At 42.0% G+C, this 6,384-nt stretch overlaps 1 pseudogene; it reads right to left on the bottom strand.

The window, feature by feature from the left end:
- Nucleotides 1-5,808: 5,808 nt before the first annotated feature.
- LOC129676558 (vomeronasal type-1 receptor 90-like) overlaps nucleotides 5,809-6,384 on the bottom strand; it is a 4,893-nt pseudogene continuing 4,317 nt past the window's right edge.

Raw genomic sequence — 6,384 nt, 5'->3', positions numbered from 1 at the left:
CTCTGGGCCAAAGGCTGATTGCTCTGCTCTGGACCTGGAGAATGTGCACCTAGGTTGAGTTGGCGCCTGGGGGCACTGCTCTGGTCTGGAGGCTGGGTGCCTCACTCTGGACCAGAATCTGTGTGTCTCTGTCTGGGATGGCGGCTGTAGGCACCACTCTGGTCCAGACGCTGTGGGTGCAGCCCCCCTGAAGGATCAGGGATTCCCACAGTTTTGGCAGTCCAGCCAGGGACAACTGGCCGATCCCTGGCACAGTATCTGAGGGCTGCTGTAATGGCTCTTCAGCTCCTGCAGGTCCGAGGATGCAGCTGTGTGTCCCAGTGCCCCAGGGGAACTCAACAATGGCAGCAGAGCACAGCGCTTCTGCCTGCACTAGAGTCTGCGTGAGTCCAGGAAGTGTTTTGGTGCTGGGTGTCCTAAGCGTTAGAGCTGCTGACCCCCTCCGCTGGGGGTTTCCTCCTGCCAGAGACACGCAGTCTGGTGCCCTGGTGCCCTGGTGCCCACAGTTCTATCTGAGGCGGCAAATCACGCGCGCAGACAGGGCTCCGTGCAGGCGCCTTTGTCCCGGCTCTGGGTCCGGGCTGGCTCCTGGGGCACCCGCGGAACCCGAGTCTTTTCCAGGGGATGTCTGGGTAACCTGAGGTCGGTCCCAATTGTTTTCTGCTCCGTGGGGTTATCTCTCGACTGGGAAATCCAGTCTATGGTGTTGTGGGCCCACAGTTCAGTCTGGGACCGTGAACAGATCACGCTGGCGGGTAGCTCTGGGCTGGTGACCAAGCACCTGGCGGAACCGAGATCTCTTCCGCGGTTTAGCCAGGTGAGTTAAAGCTGATTGAATCCCCCACCGTGGGGTATCCTCTCACCTGAGAAACACAACCACTTGTGTTTTATGGCCGCGAGTTCTGATTGCTGGTCACTGTGCCAATCCTGCTGTGCTGCTCCTCAGAATGAGAGTCCTCATCTTGCCCCGCCTCGAAATTTATGTGTTTTTATAAATCATTATACTGCTGTCATTATGTCTAGAATCATCTGGTGTGTTTTCTTATGATAAACTATGGTTCAAAGAAATATCAGAAGCATAGAATTCTCAAATCACTTGCTACAGAAACTCCTGCTTCATTCAATCACGTACTTTCAGCTCTTAGTATTAAGGAAATGAAAAAGAAACACTAACCCAGCTGGCCCTCCCATAAACATCCATGGAGAGTGAAGCCCTAAGAAGTACTTATAGGGAAGAAATGTCATTAACTCATCCCCCTCTAGACCCCCAATTATCATGTCATTTGGAGAAGGCAGTTCTGACCTTGAGATTGTTAGAAAGTGGTGCCATCAAATGGAAAAGTGAACTTTCCTAATTTCAAGAGAACATTACAATAGGAACAACTGTGCTCTGGGTTTCCATGTGTGAGATATTCTCCCCAGGACACACCTGTCTATGTGGATTGACTGATCCTAACTTTGTGAACAAAAGAAAAGTAACAATAATAATATTCCATTTAAAAGAAGTAGAAAGCATTTCAGTTTTCCCCAAGGTATCATTCCAGCTTCCAAAACATTTGTTATGGCTTCCATGCTTGACAGTGGCTTCAGGGTCCCACTTAGAATGTAACAGCTTTTTTGCTAAAATTAAGAAAATGTCACCTCCTCCAAACACATTTGGACAAAGTAGTCTTTCTTGTAGAGCACACAGATTTGAAGTAATGCAGGTGTATTATCAGCAGAAATCTTGCTATGGGGCTGGAAATATAGCTCAGTTGGTAGAGTGTTTGTCTAGAAAGTATTGTGTATGTGGGACACCATAAAAAAAGTAAACTCTCAAATTATAGGTACAGGTGAGGAAGGAGAAACCCACATCAATGTCAAACACAAGACTTTCAATAAGGTCATACAAGAAAACTGCCCAAACACTCGCTAATACAAATACAAGAAGCACACAAAAAGACAAGCACAGAAGCAAATTTTTTACGCATCTTATATGGCTCACTGGTTAAGAGCACTTTCTGCTCTTCCAAAGGACCTGGGTTCAATTCTCCGCACCCACCTGGCAGCTCACAACTGTCTGTAATGCCCATTCCAAGGATCTGAAACCTTCACACTAATGCAAATAAAATAAAGATAAATAAATATTTTTTTTAAAAATGGAGCTATCCTTTTTAAAATATTATTTTGTGTGTGTGTGTGTGTGTGTGGTTCTTTAAGTCTCTTTTCCCCAACCTCCCAACCCTAGGTAGGAGAGAGAAGGTTACTGGAGTGAAGAGGTACAGACCCCTTGAATTCTTTCTCCTAGCTGTTTATGGTTGATTGGTTCTATTAGTGCTATACCAATCTCCATCAACAGCAAACAAAGCCAGCAGTCTCCTCCAAGCCACTGCAGCCCAAAGTGGTTTTGTCTGCTCCAAAAGCCACATCATTCATCTCTGGTGTCTTCAAACTGCCACTTGCCACATGCCAACATCGCATGCCACACTTTCTTTTTCTGGGCTCTCATGATTATATTCTCAGAGGTCTAGACCACACCCCTCTCTGTACCACACAATGAAGGCATTTACCAGCTGCCAAGGTGATGCCCTGCATGAGATAATTACCAGCTGCAGACATACTAAAGCCCAACGGAAATCCCACTTGGAATTAAAACAAAAACATATTTACATAACATAACTGAGTTTACAAAGAAACAAAAAGTTCCATTACATTAAAACACTAAGCATACAAAACAAAAAAAAGGGAATGAAAGTCTCTAAGAGAAAAACTGCAAATCACAAATAAAGACAACCCGTCAAATGGAAAAGTGAACTTCACTAATCCCATGGAGAAAGAACAGCTGATTTCTCAAGCTAAACTTTATAAGCCAGAAGAGCCAGAAGCAATACATCCCAAGTCCAAAATTATACCCAATTTAAATAGTATACCCAGCAAAACTACTGCTATGATTGAAAGAACAGGAACAATTTTCAACATCATAGACAGCCTAAAAAAATTGTATTCAACAAACCAAACCTAAGGTAATACAGAAAACATAATTTGGAATGGAAGAAAATAATAAGCATAGCAGAGAGGCTGTGAAAAATATGAGCCAAAAGTGTTCAGACATAAAGTCACAGTGAAAAAAAAAAATCAACAGCATGTTGACCAAAGCTAAAACACATATTTCAGTAACTATTTAAACATGAATGGCACAAATTCTCTACTCAAAAGTTGCAGACTAACCGAATGGATCAAGAAATAAATTCTCTTTATCTTCTCCCTTCAAGAAACACATCTTAAGAGAGGCACCACAGAGTAAAAGAATAGACAAAAGTGCTACTGTGGGACAAGGATGAAGGCAGATGACCTTTTCCTAACATCTGACAAAATAGACTTTGGACTAAACCTAATCAGAAGAGATAAACTTCATTCTAATCAAGGGAAGAGTTGGCCAAGAAGACATTACCACCCTAAAACAATCTGTATCAAATTAAGGGACACCCAATTTCAACTCAAATAATTTTTCAACTGGATTAAAAGACACAGATTAACATCAATCCATTGACAGTAGGTGATTTTAATACCCAAAAGGAGGTATGTCCTAGGTGGCCTCTAAACTTCTGGAAGTGATAATTAGGATATTTACCTTTCTTCTGGAACTTGAGTTCTTGGAAAGCCTTAGGAATTTCTCTATATCTATCTATCTATCTATCTATCTATCTATCTATCTATCTATCTATCTCCCTCTCCTCCTCTTTCTCACCTCCTTACAACCCCACCCACCTTGACCTCATGGGCACAGAAGACATCTTCCTGAACAGAAAACCAAAAGCACAGGCTTTAAGATCAAGAATCAACATATGAGACCACATGAAACTGAAACGCTTCAGTAAAGCAAAGAACACAGTCATCAGAACAAAACGACAGCCTACAGACTGGGAAATGCTCTTCACCAACCCTATATCTGACAGAGGACAAGTGAGTGTGTGTCCAGTGCAGTCTCTACTTCCCTTACTAGAAGACCCACATGAGGCCAAAGCCTAACATAAGCTAAATCTTTGTAGGGGTCCTAGGTCCAGTTCCTGATGATTGTTGCTTCAGTACCAGCAAGCCCCTCTGGGTCCTGGTTAGTTGCCTATATTGGTCTTTTTGCGAAGCAACTGTCACTTCCAGGTCCTTTTCCCTTTCCCCCCATTTTTTCCACAAGGTCCCCTACACATCACCCAATGTTTAGCTGTGAGCCTATATTCTATGAAATTGGAAAATCTAAACAAAGAGTATACGTTTGTTGATAAATAGGACTTACCAAAGTTAAATTAAGGGCAGGCAAACTAAATAGTCCTGTAACCCCTAAGGAAATAGTGGCAGTTATTAAAAGTCCCTCAAACAAACAAAAAAAAAAAAATAAAAAAAAATAAAAAACAAAACAAATACAAAGGTTATCAATTTTGTGGAACAAGGGCTTTTTTTCATTTTTGATTTTGTTAATTTGGATATTCTCCCTTTGCCTTTTAGTTAGTTTGACTCAGGGTTTCTCTATCTTGTTTGTTTTCTCAATGAACCAGCTCTGGGCTTCATTAATTCTTTCTGTTATTCTACTTGTTTCTAAATTATTGACTTCAGCCCTGAGTTTAATTATTTCAGGCCATCTATTTCTTTTGGGTATGTTGGCTTCTTTTTATTCTAGAGCTTTAAGGTATGCTTTTAATATGCTAGCATAAGAACTCTACAGTTTCTGAAAAAAGGGACTTAGTGCTATGAATTCCCTCCTGGCCCGCTTTCATTGTGTCTCATAAGTTTGGCTATGTTGTGTCTTCTTTTTCATTGAATTCTAGGAATTTTTTAGTTTCTTTCTTTATTTCTTCCCTGACCCAGTGGTCCTTGAGTAGAAAGGTTTTTCAGTTTCCATGTGTTCATAGGCTTTCTGTTCTTCCTGTTGTTACTGAGTTCCAGCTTTAATCAAAGGAGATCTGATAAAATACAAGGGGCTATTTCAATTTTCTTGTATCTATTGAGGCTTGCTTTATACTCTTCAAAACTCTGAGGTCGCCTGGAATGCGCACATACATACATGCTGGCACAATATATAAATAAAAACGAATTCATTATTTTTAAAAGAAAAAATCTTTTAAAAATTCTAGTAGCATTTTTTTTTTTTTTAGAGACTGAGTTGCCTATCTGCTACATTTGAGTAGGGGGTTTAGATTCTCTCCATGCATGGTCCTTGGTTGGTTCAAATCTACAGGCTGCCCTGGGCCCAGATTTATTGGCTCTGTTGGTCTTTGTGTGGAGCCTCTGCTGAGCCTCCCTGGTGGGTGGAGTCTTTCTTTTTTTTTTAATTTTTTATTAATTCACTTTATTCATTTTGTATCCCCTCATAAGCCCCTCCCTCCTCCCCTCCCGATTTCACCCTCCCTCCCCTTTCTGCATGCATGCCACTCCCCAAGTCCACTGATAGGGGAGGTTCTCCTCTTCTTTCTGATCTTAGTCTATCAGTTCTCATCAAAAGTGGCTGCATTGTCCTCTACTGTGGCCTGGTAAGGCTGCTCTCCCCTCAGGGGAAAGTGATCAACGAGCAGGCCAATCAGATTATGTCAGAGCAGATGCTGAGCCTGATGGCCAACTGATGGGCAGAGTGAATGGAATTTTATGTAAGAAGTTGGAAATAGTAAGAGCTGGAGGGGACTGGAACTCCACAAGGAGAGCAACAGAACAAGATAATTTGAACACAGGTAACTTCCCAGAAAATCATACTCCAACCAAGGACTATTTGTGGAGATGACCTGGAACCCCTGCACAGGTGTAGCCCATGGCAGTTCAGTGTCCAAGTGGGTTACATAGTAATGGGAAGAGGGACTGCCTCTGACATAATCTAGTAGCATTTTAACTGCAAGATTTTAGCACATTGATGATTCTCTTATCAGAAATGATATGTACCAAAGGAGTAATGGTGGGGTAGGCATTCATCACAAATTTCTGAATAGTCTGGATGACTGGGTCATACATCCACACAAGGAATGAGGTAGATGAAATGATGAAGTCCACCCAGTATATGACCACAAAGAAAAATACCAGCAGCAAGATGGTCTGGGTGGCCCTTTTCTCAGGGGACTCTCTCAGGTGGCTGATGCTATGAAGATGCTTGCATTGCCTCTGATGTCTGAACAAGATTATCACCATGTATGCTCTTGTGGTCAGCATTACTGCTACAAGAAACACACCTTTGGATGTTGTCATTGTTAATATCAATCTTCTGATGACATAGTTCATTTGGAAGACTACGCAGAATTCAGTGACCTTCATCTGGTTTTTCTCACTCACATTGGTAAAACCACCAACAAAGAAGATCAGGTTACTATTGAAGGACAAATTCAAAGACCAAATACATAAGAAAGCATAGATCATGTATTTTTTAAGCTC

This window comes from Psammomys obesus, unplaced genomic scaffold, assembly GCF_907164565.1.
Source record: "Psammomys obesus unplaced genomic scaffold, mPsaObe1.curated_primary_1811, whole genome shotgun sequence".
NCBI classification, from domain to species: domain Eukaryota; kingdom Metazoa; phylum Chordata; class Mammalia; order Rodentia; family Muridae; genus Psammomys; species Psammomys obesus.
This window is presented reverse-complemented; position numbering and strand designations above follow the sequence as displayed.